We start from the raw sequence: 17451 nt of genomic DNA, 5'->3' as shown, positions 1-17451 counted from the left end.
ATGGGGTAACTGTAGCTGAAGAACGAGGCTGCTGGGTGGTTTGTGTTTCATTTCCTCAAACTCTGGCTGGGTCACTGGCGTATTATATTATGTTTCAGGGCTAGCTGTGTAGAGTAGAAAGAGTACTGGATGGAGAGAGAATAATAGGGCATAACAACAACACCCATCACCATCATCATCATCATCATCAGTGACATTCATTGAATGTCTGTACTCTTGACATGGCTTAACTTACCCAACTGAAACTCTCAACAACCCCTTATGAGATAGGTTCACTCTTCCCCATTGTACAGATAAATAAAGGGGTTTAAAGAGGTGAAGTCAGTTGATCAAGATTTTACACCTGGTAAATGTAGGGATGAGATATACCTGCAAGATGCAACACTGAACCTGTTCCTCCCTTCTCTCTGGGCCTTGGAGGTCCATTCTGTAAGATGAGGGTTTGATCAGATGGACGGTAGCTTAACAATTTTATTTGTTAAAAAATCATGGGCCATTTCTTCAAATGAAGCTGGTCAGAGTGGGATTGCCCTGTTGATGTAAAGTGGAGGTATTTAGAATTCATTTACAAACCAGAGGGAAAAGAGCTTCTCTTAAGGTGCCTTCTAACTTTGTTGTTTCATGTTTCTGAAAATCAAATCCGTGGAAAGATCAGAGTCTCTGTGGATGGGTTAAGGTGTGGTTCTTGATGCTGTAGTTCAAGGTAGCAAAGGTCCTCGATTGGAGACTTTCCATCATTCATCCCCCTCACATGTCAGGCTCTTGTCGAACTGTGTACCTAGCCTGATGCAGAGCAGAGGGATAAAAGGAAAAAGAGATGTTTTTTCTTCCTTTTAGATTTTTGTAACTTTTGGGAAAAAGGGAGTGGAGAGGGAGAGAGAAGTTCATGGGTCATTACAATGTTGAGTGATAAGTATTTTAACATAAATAAGTACAGAGCACAGAGACAAGGGGCTTTTAATTCATACTCAGGATAGGAAGGCTTTCTGGTATGAAAAAAGGGTAACAGAAAGAGCTAAAGGGAGTGGGGGACATGGGGCAAGGAAAACGTGTCAGGTAGTGGGAGATGCGTGTGCAAAGCCACAGAAGAGCGAGTCATTGAGGAACTGTAAGCTGTGTAGTGTTACTGGGATGCAGTCATGGTCGAAGGCATTAGCAATTGACGGCTATCTGTTTTATGGCCATCACCCTCCACTCCCACCATCCTATCCTCTTCTCAATGCTCTATTCTGCTTCTGCACAATGAAGAGTACACCCTTGTACTCTTTTGTACATATCAAAAGGTTGATATTTGGCAATTACTTGGTTCTTGGTTAAATACATCATAAGAACCCACACATACTTAGGTTTTCCAAGAAACTCAGCTCTTGCCTTCTTAATACAAACAGGAAACAGAAAACTGCTACCCATACTCAATGGCAACCTGGACATTTCCAGATTGAGGAAATAAGATGACATCATGGGAGGAGAAGACATAAGAAAGTGTGGTATGTTTCACTGCAATGAAAAGCAGCCTTCTAGGGGGAAGCTGGTCTGCACCCCTCAAACCCATTCTCCCCAACTTCTCTCCCTAGTGTCTGATTCTTTCTGTTGCCTCTGTGACTCACCATTTCACAAGGTGGTTTACTTGCATTCCCTCTCCAGTGATGCATCATTACCAGAAAATAGCTCTCATAGCGCAGGGTGAGAAACCAAAAGGCAAGGGGTAAGAGAGAGTGGTTGCCCAATGTGTGTCTCACGAAAAACTAGTTGTGAAATCTGAGTTCACAACCCCACCTGCAATGCCCTGGATGTCTGATCACAGAGGCCTGGCCCTGGGTGCCAAGAGTGAGAGCCCATAGTTAGATATCACAGAAAGCTGGGATACCACAAACTTTATTTTGTCTGATATTCATATTACAAAACCAGCTTCCTTTTGATTCATATTTATTTAGAATCTTTTTTTGATCTTTAATTTTCAACTTTCTGTTAATTTATGTATGCCTCAGGAAAAGCACATTGTTGATCTAAAAAAATCATTCTCAATTCTCTGTCTTTTAACTGAAGAGTTTAATCCCATTATGATTAATGGGATTCCAGGCTAGTGTGAATTTATCTCTACCTTCTGATTACGAGGTTTCGATTATTTTTTTAAGACTGTATTTACTTTTAAAGCAGTTCTAGGTTCCCAGGAAAGTTGAAGAAAAGACAGAGGAGTATCCCATACACCCTTTGCCCCCACATGCACAGCCTCCTCCATCATCAACATCCCCTCCCACCACCAGAACGCTACCTTTGCTACCATTGGTGAACCCACATTGACACATCATTATCTTCCAATTCCAAAACCTACAGAATGTACAAGAGCAAGAGTGAACATTAGAGTTCATTGTAGATTTCAATAAATGTATAATGACATGTGCCCACGATTATAGTATAACACAAAACAGTTTCATTGCCCTAAAAATCCTCTGTGCTCTGCCTCTTCATTCCTCCCTCCTCTTTAACTCTTAACAACCACTGATCTTTTTACTGTCGCCATAGTTTTGCCTTTTTCAGAATGTCATATAGTTGGAATCATACAGTGTGAGCCTTTTCAATTGACTTCTTTCACTTAATAATATGCATTTAAATTTCCTCCATGTCTTTTCATGGCTTGATAGCTCATTTCCTTGCAGTGCTGAATAACCCTGTATTCCATTGTCTGGAGGTACGATGCTTTATTTATTCATTCACCTACTAAGGAACATCTTGGTTGCTTTCAACTTTTGGCATTTGTGAATAAAGCTGCTGTAAACATCTGTGTGCAGGTTTTTGTGTGCACATAAGATTTCATCTCCTTCAGGTAAATACCAAGGAGTGTGGTCGCTGAATCATACGGTAAGACAATGTTTAGTTTTGTAATAAACTGCCACACTGTCTTCCAAAATGGCTGTGCCATTTTGCATTTTCATTAGCAATTTTTACTTAATCACATTTTCATCTTTTTTCCTTTTTGTCTTTGCTTTTTTCTTCCTCCTTTTCTCTTTTGTATTAGGTGGATAAAATTTTATTTTTACCTTTCCCTCCCCACCCACCTTTTCTTCTCTCCTTTTTCAGAAGTTATTGGTTCTATTTCTATTGTCTAAATAGGCACATTTGATTCTTACCATGCTTATGATTAATCACTGTAATCAACGTAATAATTCGTATAGCCCTTCCTGAGCAAAATGAGGTGCTCAGAAAACTTAACCTCCAACCTTTCCCCCTTTCCAGCATTTATATTATTTTTGTTCATGCACACTAGAGCCCCAACTCCAGCCTCTTCCTCTCTGTATTACGTTGTAAGTAATGTCACCTCCCTGATTCTCAGATTCTTCAACTAAAAAAGAGTAGAAATCATAACATCTTCTTTGGAGGCTCCTTGGATGGCCGGAAACAATGTACATGAGGTGAAAATGTTCCAGGCCATCCATGCATTTATTGTAAAATCTGTTAAAAGTTGAAGAAGTCAGAGAATGATTGCAGCAGGACAATAGGGAAGGACTTTTACTCTCCTTTCCTGCCCCTTCCTTATTTTGTCCTATTTGAACATGCTCTTTATTTTATAATCAAAGTCTATTAGGACCTCACTTCCTTTCAAGGCAATGGAATCTTACAAAGATCCATTTGCACTGAACTCTCCCTATGCAGCAAGGTACTGACTTGCTCTCTGGACCTACTGTCTCTTTTCTCTGAATCTTTATTCCTTCCTGTTCCTCTAAACCCTGTCTCCATGTCTGTCTCTCCCACTGCCTGACTCCTTCCTCTTCTTCACTTCCTTCTGACAGTCAGGGTTTCTGCCTTGCCCCATCTTTCTGTCTCTCCACATCTTTGTTTTTCTCATCTCCGCTTCTCTTCCCTCCGTGTCCAGGTCTCTTCCTGTCCATCCATCTCTCAGCCTCAGCCTAGCTGGGTCCTCCACTCTGATTCTCTCCCATCCATCTCCCTGGGCCTGACAGAGGCTCTTTGTCGAGTCTCTTCCTCTGTCTGCCGCCAGCCGTTGTTTTCTCTGTATCTCGCTGGCTGCGCGTCTGCCACTGTTTCTATCATTTTCTCTCCATCTAGCCATTGATCTCTGATTCCCCTGCTCCACTTCTCTGTCTCTCATCCCTGTCACCAGCTCCCTCTCTGTCACTTTCTTATTCTCTCCCTGCCTCATTGCACGCTCTTTGAACATCAGGCCCGGCCCCAGCCCAGGGTCTCTGGGCTCCAGGAAGCCAGCCAGGGGCTGTGCAGGCTGCGCTGTAACTCAGGAACTCTGCCAGCAATCATTTCATTAGGCAGGAATGGCGTTCCCATTACCAGATAGCAGGCCTGCTTCTTCCCCACCATGGCCCCCTCCCTGCTGCAAAGCCCCCTCGCAACTTCCTGCTCGCAGCAGCCACACAAGGCCTCATTCTAATCCTGCAGCTTGTCTGTTTAGTGTCTTTGGAGAGGGAAAAGGAGCAGAAAAGTAGCTTGTCTTTTATTTTTATTTGCCTTCTTTTTTCCCCTTCCTCCAGATATCCCCCTGGGGCACCGGCCTAGAACACAGCAACAAATATTTACTAATTCCATTAACAGGAGAGAGTTGGAATTTTTTTTTTCCCAAGCGAATATCCGAGGCCCCAAGTTCATGGTGAGCCCTCTCCCCGGCATGGCCCCCTCTCCCCCTCCTCCTTACACGCCCAGGACTTATATATAGTTCACTCAGTGCCATTTCCCCAATTTTTTCTGAAGTTCAAGACAAGTTGAAGGGTCAAAAAGGCAAAGGGTGTTTTAGAAGTTTAGCAGACAGCTTTTGGTACAAGGAAAAGAGAGGGAGAGCCGGAGAGAGGGAAACAGGGTGAAGAGGCAGGAATCTGGCTCGCATTAAGCTGGGAAGTTCCAACCATTGATTCGCTCTGGAATTATGGCTTTTAAAAAATTGCAAAACATGGTTTATTCATGAGGGTTCTTTTTTTTTCCTTAAGTAATGACCCAAAGTTACACTTTGGTTCACCAAGACGAAGACTCGTCCTTCCTCTCTCTATGGATCTTTCAGGTAGGACTGGGAGTAAAGGGAGGGAGGATGGGAGATGATAGATTTCCAAGACAGTGAGTTCTGAGAACACAGAGGCGTCTTCTGGCCAGGCCTATTCAATGTCTTTACCTTCCCTGCTTCTTAGGACCAACCAATGGCACTTCTTTGCAAGGGGAAGGGAGATCTCTTATGGGAAGGGGTAGCTTCTTCTGAAATGGCAACTCCTGATCTCTGGTAAAGGAGGATGTAGAGGAAAAAATACTCACAGGATTAGGTTGATGAATGCTACATCGGGAACAGATTTAGTGATTGCATTCATCTCCTAGGGCTGCCCCCAACTAATGACCACAAACAGGTGGCTTAAAATGAGAGAAAGGTATTCTTCCACAGTCCTAGAGGCCAGAAGTCTAGAATCAAAGTGTCATCAAAGCCACGCTCCCTCTGAAGGCTCCAGGGAGGAATCCTTCTTTGCTTCTTCCAGCTCCTGATGGTCCCAGGCATTCTTGGCTCACGCCTGCATCACTCCAATCTCTGCTCCCATGTTCATATGGCTTTCTCAATGTGTATCAAATCTCCCTTTCCTTTCTCTGATAGGGACACTTGTCCTTGGGCTTAGGGTTCACCCTAAATTAAGGATGATCTCATCCTAAGATTCTTACATCTGCAAAGACCCTATTTCCAAATAAAGCCACATTCACAGTTCTGTGGTGGGGGATGTTAGGACTTGGACTTAAGTATTCAGGAGACACCATTAAACCTGCTACAGTGATCACAGAGTGCTTCTCAACAATGCCACATGTGGAAGCCAATTAAAAGCATCCTGGAGCAACACAGCTGGAGAAACGCTCAGTGCTGAGTTCCTTCTCTTCTCGTTCCATCCTGCTTATTAAGGAAAAAGCCTTAGCTGGGTGCTAGGGTCCTTGAACGCTTTCTTACCCCCTTGTGAATCCTCCTTTTTAAGAAAGAGAGATGACATCCCTGGGAGTCAAACTTCAGCAGGTTAAATAAATCCAGTATTCCTTATACTCTTGATTCACACGACCTTCTATTTATGAAAATAGATACTGGTCTTCTCCTGATGTCATGACATGTGGCTTCCTTTTCAATTAAATTAAATTTGAGCAATTGATAAGCAATTGAGTTGAGAAAAATATTAAGTAGGTAAATAATGGAAGTAGTACATAACCATGGCAAGTATGGGTTTGCTGCATAGATTAAGGAAAACTGGGAAATGCTGAAATGGCATGCTGGTTTTCCACAGCAGCCCAACACCTGTGAGGTTTACCAGCATGAGGGTGGTTAAGACAGATTCAGTCCGCTGGAGTCTGCTGTTTCTCCTTGAACCTGAGCCACTGTTTCTCATGGTTATATGCATTGGGTTTCCCCATGAGGTTTTATTTGGGGGTGGCAAAAAAACCCAAAGCTCCATAACTAAAAGAAAGCTTAACACATCAACCTTCTCTGTCACTTCACTTCTATTTTACAGATGAAGAAATTAAGGCTCAGGAGGGAGGAAAAAAAATAAAAGAAAGAAATGTCCAAGGTCACCCAGGCATCTGGACTCCCATATGTTGAGCTACTTCTGCTCATGGGGCAGCTGCAATACATGAATTCTTCACTACATGAGTTATTGTATTAAGTCCTCAGAGCAGCACTGTGAAATTCAGCACTGTGAATTTTACAGGGGAGGAAACTGAGGCTTAGAGAGGTTAGGAGCTCATCTGAAATGACTGATCTAATAAGGAGAGGAGCTGGGATTCCCACTCATATCTGACCGTCTTTCCATCTGGTGTATTTACTGCAGCAGCCTATTGCCTTCTCTCACTGCATGCACACACACACAGGTGCATGCGCATGCACACACACACACACACACACGCACACACACGCAGAAGGTTTTTGCACCAAAGCATTTGGCTGAGGGCATGCTAAGTCCTGGTATTTTTGCAGGCTCTGTATTCACACACCTTGTCCATATGACACTACTCTGTTGGGTCTACTTGGAAATTCTTGCAGGTGACAGCATATTTCTGGCTTATTCTGAAGGGTATTAAGTGCAAGAGAGACTTTCCTTCTTGGAGAAAGAAGAGGGGCTGTGCGTAAAGAGAGAGATTTTGAGCCTAAGGGTGCCAAGTTACTGCTTTCTACTCTGGAAATTTCTAGATGTTGGAAGATAATGAAATGAAGTCAATTATTTGACTTTTTTTTCTTTTTAACAGCCAGATGTTGAACCCTGACACCATGATCACAGGAGTGACCTGCCTCTGATGTGTTAGCTGCTGAGAGTCTACACTGACAATGCTGTTGTATTGTAGATCCCTGGTGTGTGCGCTTCAAGAAACTAACAGGAGCCATGAACCTCCTACCCCCATAGCTAAATGCCCACACACAACACTTTTCATACAATTGCTTGGATTTTATGTAGTCTTGGGAGCCCTTCTCTGAGTTCTGATGTAAGATTCTCTTATTTACTGATCAGCTTGGGGACACCCCTGGATATTCCCATGGGTGACTACTTCAACTCACAGATGGAGAAACTGAGACCTCAGGGCAGAAGAACTTCTCCAAGTCCCAGGGATAGTTGAGGCTGGAGCCAGGGTTTGGGTGCTATCTATGCCTTCTCACTATGCCTGTGGCTCACTGTTTCTTCTCACTGCCTTTCTCTTTCTCTGAAAGCTTAAGACAGTTCTGAGTAGACATAGGCAGTCTGGGAGAACAGGACACTGGGGACCCAAAGGGTAGAGAATAAAGGATCCTGCACCAATCTCGTAGGTTTGAATCCAAGCTCCACCACTTACCCAAAACCTTGGGTGAGACATTGAACCTTTCTGTTTCTCAATTTTCTCATCAGTAAAATGGGGATTATATTAGCATCTACCTCACAGAGTTATAGTGAGGATTAAAATAGGGCCCACATAAAGTTTTGAAAGAGTACCTAGCACACAGTACACATTCAATGAATAGTTATTACTATTATCATAATTATCAAGATTATTATTAGATGTAGAGGGAAAAATGCCTCTTGTGATGTGGCGTAGACTCCACAGACAGGCTCTTATGTGCCCTCTCCCACTCCAACTCAGCCAAGAAACATTTCACTCCAGGCACAAACTGATTTTGGTGTTGGGATGGTAGAATTCAGAGGTGCCTGAAGCTTAACTGGCTTAATCCCATAACTTTTAGGCAGAAAAACAAACATGAAGAGAAATCAAGAGATTTTTCTGAAGCTCCCAGAGCTCTTTAGAAGCACAACCAGGTCTCCAGAACTTTCAACCTGGAGCTGGGACTCCATTCAATAGGCCACCCTCTCCTCCCACTACTCCTCCCACTACTTCAGGCTCATCTCCCTCAAAACGTAGTTCTGAAAAGAAGCCACTGGCTCTGTGACACTGAAGGGGTTAACTCAGAACCCTGCAGCTGGCTGCAGTGAGTGTCCTCAGCTCTGATTTTCATTTGCAAAACAAACAAACAAGAGGCTCTCTAATAACTCCCAGGCCTCCTTCTTTGTGGCTGAGATGTGGATTTTGTAAGAAGCAAGGCTTCCAAAGATCCCTAATTCCTATGCTATTGTTGACAAAAGACTAAAGGCTGTTTCATGGCTAGTGAAAGCTTCACATGCTCATTCATTCATTCAAATTCATTCATTCACCAAATGATTACTGAAGACCTACCTCACGCCTTCAGACATGGATACAGCCACCCTCCCAGCCCTCATAGAACGGATGGTATTCTTACAGTGTTTTCAGAGTTCCACCAACAGAGAGGCTAGCATGGGATAGGAACGTGGGGGTGTTCAGCAAATAAATGCCAGTCCAAGAGGAACATGGGATCATTTGGTTCAATGGAAGTCCAGTTCTCCAGGTTGAATTTCTAGTTTGTTGCCTGGTTCAAAATCACATTGGTACCCCAGATTGGCCAATCTTCTCATCCTCCCCTCCTTTTCCTCTTTTTTCATTCTTCCTCTTCTTCATGTTGTCTACCATGAGCTGAAAAATAAATCAATGTGATATATTGGGAGCCCCCTTTTTCTAGATGGGCAGTGGAGGACAGAGAAAACAGTCTATGCAGCCAAAGCTTCACAGGTAGTAAGTGGGGAAACAGGGTTTGAACCCAAGTCTATACGCCTCCAGATCCTAGGCTCTTCTCTTCTGGTTTATTTGTGTCATTTCCTTCCATTTGTCAAATCAAAGATAGAATAAGGGAGGTTTAAGGCCCACCATGAGTTTCCACAACAGCTAATATTTGGAGGAATTGCAAATTCTGGAATGACAGCCACTTTAAGCTGCAAGGTAAATGTTCTTTAGAAACATACCTGAGAGATTGGGAAAAGCAGGTGAGAGAAATGCTAGCTATATCCTTACATGGTAGAAGGGGTGAGAAAGGTCTCTGGAGCACAACTGAGAGGGGCACTAATCTCATTCATAAGGGCTCCACCCTTATGACCTAATCACCTCTCAAGGCCCTCTTTTCAAATAGCATCACATCAGGGATTCAGTTTCAACATAGGAATTTTTTGGGGGGTTGGGGGAACACAAGCATTCAGTCTATAGCATCAACCAAAGCTTTATCTTCTCAAAAAGATATTTTCTTATGTAATCAGGTTGAATTGATGAGCACCTCCCTGTGTCCATTGAGTCTTATGGGAAGCAGATGCTAAAATGGAGTGAGAAATGCAAGACATGTCTTAGGGGGTAATGCCTGTGAAAGATAAAGGCAGAGGAAACAGGAGTAGGTAAAAAGAGCCTCAGATCACAATGAAGATCCAACAAAGTCTCAACTAACTTAATGAGGAGCTCCTCCAGAGCTGAGATTTCCCGTTAGAGGAGTCCTGCACTGGGCAGAACTGGCCAGGCTCTGGTACTTCTCCGATGCTCAGTGTTTGGCTGGGGGCTCCCAAGGGAAGATGTGGCTTTGATTTAAAAGCTGAAGTAGATCTCAAAGGTACTGCAGCTGAGGGCTGTCCACTAACTACACTGACTCCTTGCAGCTGAATGGCAAGTTATTTCTTGAAAGGAGACCTGAGTGTCACGTCTTCATGGCTACCATACCCTTTTATACCTACTATATATGAAACACTGTATTAGGTCCTGGAACGGGAGAAGGAAGATAATACTTAATTCCTGCCTTAAGAGAACCTACAGGCTGGATGCGGTGTTTCACGCCTGTAATCCCAGCACTTTGGGAGTCTAACACAGGCAGATCATAAGGTCAAGAGATGGAAACCATCCTGGCCAAAACAGTGAAACCCCATCTCCACTAAAAATACAAAAATTAGCTGAGCATGGTGGCGCACACCTGTAGTTCCAGCTATGGGAGGCTGAGGCAGGAGAATCGCTTCAACCCAGGAGGCGGAGGTTGCAGTGAGCCGAGATCATGCCATTGTACTCCAGCTTGGGCAACAGAGCCAGACTAAAAAAAAAAAAGAAAAAAGAAAAAAAACTTACAGTACGGTAGGGAAGGTAGTCTTCAATGTGTCTCGATAGTCTCATTCCTGAATAACAATAACAAACAAAATCAAACCTAAAATGTTCTTTTGCAGATAAAATGGCCTAGAAGTACCCATTAATTCTCATTGCAATTAATGTAAAACCGACAGCACTGTTTTTTTGTTAATAGAGAAGTAAAGTCAAGCAATAAGCTGGTGACATGTAATATGGGTCATAATTATATGCCATGGATACCTGTAAAATCTGTTATTATACTACTAAATTGCAAAAATTCCTGCAAGAACATGTTGGCAGCTGCCATGCCAATGCTTACCAGCTCATCAGTTGTTTGCAGGCTCTGCAAACATATGAATATTGGTTAACAAAACACACTTGATATTTGCTGGAGAATGCTTATTTTCAGATTTGATACTGTATTGCAGTATATATACTTTATTTAAGAATACATCAAATAAAGATCTCTCCCAAATGGTACCTTGAATAAAAATCTATGACAATAATGATGAAGATTGGTATTCCAGTTATCTAATGTTGCTTAATAAACCAGTCCAAGCTTAGTGCCCCAAAACAACAACTATTCCATTTTGCTCATGGGTGCTGTGGATCAGGATTATAGATTAGGACAGCAGGGTTGTTTTGTCTCTGCTCTATGATGGCCAAGTTTCATCTGGGAAGATTCTTAAAGGCTGGTGGCTGGAAACATCTGGAGGTTCCTTCACTTAATGACTGATGGCTGTACTTAGCTCAGATATTGGATCAGAGAATTTACATCTGACTCCTCATTGTGACTTGGGCTTCCCCACAGCATGGTGGCCTCAAAGTAACCATACTCTCTCCAGGAACCAGCGCTCCAGTGTTCTAGTGAACAAGGCAGAAGTTGCATGGCCTTTTATGAGTTAGCCATGGAAGTCAGACAGCATCACTTCCACCATACTCTTTTGGTAAAAGAAGTCACAAACCCACCCAGAGCTGAGTGGGGAGGATACAGACACCACCTCTTGATAGGAGAAGGGTCATAAAAATGTGTGGCTATTTTAAAGAACTGCCACAGTTGTTGATGATCATTATCACCAACTATGTGCCAGGCTTGATGCTAAGCTATCATGCATTTATTCTTCACAATATCCTTAGGAATTAGGTACTGCAATCTTCATTTTATAGAGAGCTCCGGTGATTTTCCCAAAGTCACACAGCTACAAAGTGGCATACCCAAGATGAGTTCCCAGACCTGTCAGGTTCTATAACCCTTCATACTAGTCTCAGTTTCATGCCTGGATGTCACCTCACCCTGACTCCTCCTATTCCTGGGCTGGGGCTGGCATAGGAGGAGCAGGCAATTGAAATAAAAAAATCAAAAATGAATTCAAAGCACTTCTTGGCTTGTGAAAATAATGTAAAATAATTTTATGATTGTTTTTAGTCATATGCAAACTGTTAAGTTGAAAATACTATAGTAAGTGGCCAGTGACGATGTTCCATTCATAATGTTTTATTGCCTCCTGCATTGTATACGCTAAGCTATGCTACCTTGTCTTTCATGCCCATCTCTAGATGGGTGATAGTGCCTTAAAGGAGTATTAGATGCTCTCCCTTAAGGAGCTGGCAGGAGAGAAAATGAGGTTCAGACCCTAGCCTGCTCTCTGTTGTGCCTGCATGGAGTTGGCCATGAGCATCAGAACGCCCTGGGACTCACTGTGACAGAGTCTGGAAGACACCTAAGCCTTGCTAGGAATGGGTCCCATGCAAGGAAGATGAGAATGTCACAGAGAAAGGAACCATTGCCTTGGTTTTTGTAGGTGATCTCTGTCAGCCCAGGAGTTAGAGGGGATAGATTTGGGAGACAGAAGTGACTTAATTAACTCCTCCACCCCTTCCCCTATCCTGATGCCCACCTAGGCTGCACCCAAACATTTAACATGGACACGTAAGGTGCTTCACTGCGCATTTTTGCCACACTTCGGGGGTCTGAAGTGACTTTGGACAGCACAGTTTTCCTTTTCCACATCCTAAGGTCATGACATCTCCTGAGATCCCAGCTGAGACTCCTTCTCTACCACACTCTTGCATCCTCTGGATCCCCCTACTATGCACCCAACACACAGTAGGGGACTCATTAATATTGAAAAAATTGCACTTGGCATTCCATCACTTTCAAATTGCAGAGAATCTGTCTGCTTCGCACATATTTCTGCTTCCCGTCTTGGTCCATGTTGTCCTCCTTGCCTCAGATTTACTCCTCACTCTCTGCCTGACCTTGATTCTTCCCACCCCTCAGGTACTTCAAATTCACTTGGGGCTCATCTCCCTCGAGAAGCTTTTCTTATAGCCAGTTTCCCAAGCCTGGGTTAAAAGCCCCTCCCTCTTCGCCTTCTGTTTACTCACCTGGCAGCATACTGTGATGCACTCATGTGCAGGAGGGTTACATTTTATATGCTATGATTCAGATGTATCCTGAAGAATTTAAGAAACACAACATAGCTTTCTTCAGTTTTTATATGTAATTTTGCTCTGGAGTGTCCATTTCCATTAATGGCATAAAAAATTAAATTTGCCGATTAGAGGTAACTGTCTCTTTAATAAATATTCAGTCAATTGAAACTCCTGGTAAGGGCTGTGTCTCCTTTCTCAAGGTGTCTCTGCTCTCTGCTTCATCTCCTGGGAGGCTTCTGGGTGTTGAATAGGATGACCCTCCACTGAGTCTTCACTGTGCTCTGCCATGGGAGGCTGGCTTTGCCTACCCACCAGATGCCGTGCTGCCATGCCATTGTTGACCCCCGATGTTGGCCAGGGTTGGAAGGTCTCCCACATTGTGATCCCAGAAAACACTGTGTTTCTGGCCTCTTAACACTTCCCACTGGGATACATGGGAACTTAGATGCTACCACAAACCCTGGGGAACTGAAGGCCCCCTCTCAAGCCATGCTCCCAGGTACCTCTCAGCAAGGTACAGCCTCCATCCCAGAGACATGGGAACACCGTCCAGATGTAGTTAGATTTTCCAAACCTATATAGATGATTCTACCTCCACTGACTCTTGTTATGGGATGCAGAGTCCTGCTGGGGGTTGACCAGAGACTCTTCCTTCCCTGACTGCCTAACTCGGAATGTGCTTTGTTCTTTTCCTACCTGCCTATGAGTAACTCCCCTTATATCATACCCTCTTTCGCTGTTACTCTACGAGCTCTTTCTTCTAGGTGGAAACCACCTTTCCATTCTCTAAGGCAATCACTCTGTCACTTTGACTTAATGGCAAAAATTGATGTAGCAGAATAAGAGAGAGAAGAGAAAAATACATCAGCGGATAGTAATACGCATGCACACATTTCCTTTGTTACACATTGAACTCCTTTGGGACAGCTTGGCACAAGGGGAGTGCTCAAGAAACATTTCTGGAATGAAACCTTTATTTCCCAGATACTGTTTTTGACTTCTAGAGACTTCAGTACCTGGCCTAGAATGCCCTACACTGACTGTTGGCTCCATGTTTTAGTGGGGAACAATGGAAGGGGTATAATAATAAGACTGGGCGCCAGATCGTGAGCATCTAGTGTATATCAGATGTAGTACCAGGTACTTTCATTAGCTTCTCCATAAGTTCACTCAGCCACACAGGATAGGCTTGATAATTTTCCTTTTACAGATGCAGCAACTGAAATTCGGAGAGGTTAAATCTGTTGTCTGAACATGCATTGCCAGTAAGTAAAACGGCAAAGATTTGATCCCATGAATTTGGAACTCCAAAACCCAGGGCCTTGTCACTTGACCACAGTAGAAGTAAGAGGTCTGTGTGGAAACCCTCCTTTAGAACTGAAGAAAGACCTCCAGTCTCAGATGGTCATGGAACTCAATCCTTGTAAACCCCCATCTCCAGGAGGGCAGGCCTTGGAACCGCAGGTTAGAGACTGGAATTCACTGGTGCCAAATCTCCGTTATATGGGACACACCATATGGAGCCTAGAATTCATCACAGCCTTTGGCAGTCAGCCTGGCCTGGAAATAACCCCAGAAGGCTATGTTTTGATCAGGAAACTTGCAGCTGTTTTTCAAAGTCATCTTTGGAATTTTTAATTTTACTTTATTTTTAGCAAACCTACATGCCCCTTGTTTTTCATTGAGGGTTCTAATTTCCTTGGTGTTCTGGATTACCACATAGGTACATGGCACGTGTTTGCAGAGATATGGAGAGGTCTGGAGAAGTTAGCACACCTCATCGAGCTAAGCAAGAAACAGAGGCCTCGGGAAAAAAAAATCCCAAGTTAACTTAAGTAAAAAATCCCAAGAAAAGTTAAGCACATAAACAGCTGTGGCCTCATCAATGAGCCTTAAGGTTGCAGTGGGGAAAAGGAGGGGGCCCAAAGAGGCTCTGAGCATTCCAAAACATGAGCACAGCTTCTCTCCCGAAGGTGAGGCATCTGGGCAACTAGGCAGACAGCTCCATCAGGAAGGAGAGCCCGTCTCAGAGGCCAGTTTGCCATGGGCTTTAGTGGGATCCATAGGCTGCTGAGAGCTCTCAGGTTTTGATTTTTCCAAGTGTTTCACCAGATCCCCATCGTGCTGGGGCCAAATTCTTGAAAGCAAAGCCACATTTGAATTCTCCAAAGTAAAGCCACGTTTTAGGCTTTGGCTGCAGGGGCTTGGAATCAAGCCACCTTGGGACTTAAGAGAACAGCAATTCCATTTTTGAGGTTTGAGGAATCCTAGAGTTCCCCAGCCTGGGAGAGAAACTGATTTCAATCTGGTTTAATTCCTCTTTCCCCCACCTCCATTCCCCACCACCCTGACCTGGAGTTTTGGACGGCATACATAGCTCTCAGCATATTCTGATTTGAATGTACTAGGAGATTAATCAATAAGGTGCCAAGCTTTTCCTTGCTGGGGTAAAACTTCAAGATCTCATGAATACTCCAATGGAAATGATGTATACGTTTTATTCTTGTCATCTCCCCACCCCTTCTCCTTTGAGCATGGCAATCTTTCTGCAGTTGTGTCTACATGACTGGTTGAGACAGGGAAAAAAGAGAGAAAAAAAGAAGCCACATGTAAAATTCAGGGTTTTGTTATTTTCTTTTGCCTACACGATACCACACAGATTGTGTGGTTGACTTATTTTTAACTGAGTCTTTGTGTGAATGAACCAAGCTGGTCAGTTGCTTGAGCAATATTGAGATCAGAAGCAAGATGATTAAAGGCACCAAAAGCAACCACTAATTTGACCAAAGACATCCCACAATAGCTAGACAAAGATATGTCAGTTTGGCCTGTATATAGATGTGGCTTGCCTCGAAGTCTGGTGACCAGCATTACAACACCACCAAAATGAACCAAGTACACTTGGTACTTCTGGCCATCAAAATAGCTGAACCCTACCATTCAATCTGCCAGTTTAGCTTGTTTGATCCTGTTTTCAAGAAAGCTAGGAGAAAATGCTGCATGTGTGCGTGTGTGTGTGTGTGTGTGTGTGTGTTTAAGGAATTTGGGGGGCATGTAAAAGGAAAATAGTTGGAAGTATAATTATATCTGTTGACTTTAATGATCAATTAAGTTGACCATGCAAAAATCCAACTACTTGTTAGTTGATTGATTACAAAGTGGCCAGTACAGCCAGTTGTATAATTTTTTGCTCCTCATTTCTTTGAAGCTGAGAAATCTCTTCTCATACCTCCATTCATGTATGGCTTGAATAGGTTATGGGTTGCATTGTGTCTCTCAAAAGGATACATTGGAGTCTCAATCTCTGGGACTTCAGAATATAATCTTATTTGGAAATGGGGCCATTGTAGATGTAATTAGTTATAATGAGATCACACGGAGTAGGGTGGGCCCTTCATCAAAGATGACTGGTGTCTTCACAAGAAAAGGAGAAGTGACAGAGAGACAGAGATACCAAAGAAAACATCATGTGATGATAGAGGCAGAAATAGGAGTTATAGGAATTCCTATAAACCAAGGAATTCCAAGGCACTTGAGGGCTACCACCAGCAGCTAAGAGAGAGGCACTGAACAGATCTCCTCTATGAGTTTCAGAGGTTTCATAGGGCGGTGATACTGACTTCAGACTTTGAGCCTCCAGAACTGTGAGACACTATATTTCTGTTTTTGTCTTTTTTTTTTTAAGCTACCTAGTTGGTGATTCCTTGTAATAGTAGTCCTAGGAAACATATGGTATGTCAGTAAAATGAAGGAAAAGTGAAGGAATAAAACATTCAAAATTATAAAATATTAGAGCTAGATGAGGCTTCAAAATTCATCTCAGCCACATTTTTTCAAATGGATTCTGCACTACTTTAATCCTTCAAGATAGTATGTAAGATGCAGATTCCATGTTGGTTATGCAAATTTGGAAAATTCTCCATGTCATCACCTTAGAAACAAAAAATGACTTCAGTATGTCAAAGGCACTGACAAGTCCTGCAGCTGGGAAACTTCTTGCACTGTGAACGAGGCAGCTTTTCCAAATATCTTTGATGATGAGACACTTCTAGACAAGATGCTTATCTACTTCCCGTGAAACTAGTCTTTCATGAATAATACTTTAGAACATCCAACTTTTTCATTTTATAGATAAAGAACTTGAGAACTAGAGACAAAAGAAACTTGTTTACAGTTATACAGAGCCATCGCCTGAATTTTAATTGTCCGATAGCAAAGACTGCAGTCATCTACTGTGGGCCTCCTGGCTAAATGAAGAATACCTCATTCACACAGCCAACTCTGCCCTTAATGTGACTTCAAGATTTTCAGAGAGTCTTGCCTCCTGCCGGGTTTCCATTTCTCTGCTTGGAAAGTCAAGAGCCTGGGCTAGTTCATTGTTATGAACTACATGTTTGTGTCTCTGACAAAACAAATATGTGGAAACCCTCATCCCCAGTGGGATGGTTTTGGAGGTGGGGCCTCTGGGAGGTAATTAAGTTTAAAAGAGGTAAGGGAGGTGAAAGTACCATGATAAGATTAGCATCTGATATGGTTTGGCTGTGTTTCCACCCAAATCTCATCTTGAATTGT

This window comes from Rhinopithecus roxellana, chromosome 10, assembly GCF_007565055.1.
Source record: "Rhinopithecus roxellana isolate Shanxi Qingling chromosome 10, ASM756505v1, whole genome shotgun sequence".
In the NCBI taxonomy this organism is placed as follows: Eukaryota; Metazoa; Chordata; class Mammalia; order Primates; family Cercopithecidae; genus Rhinopithecus; species Rhinopithecus roxellana.
The sequence above is the reverse complement of the archived record's forward strand: the minus strand, read 5'-3'. Positions refer to the sequence as shown.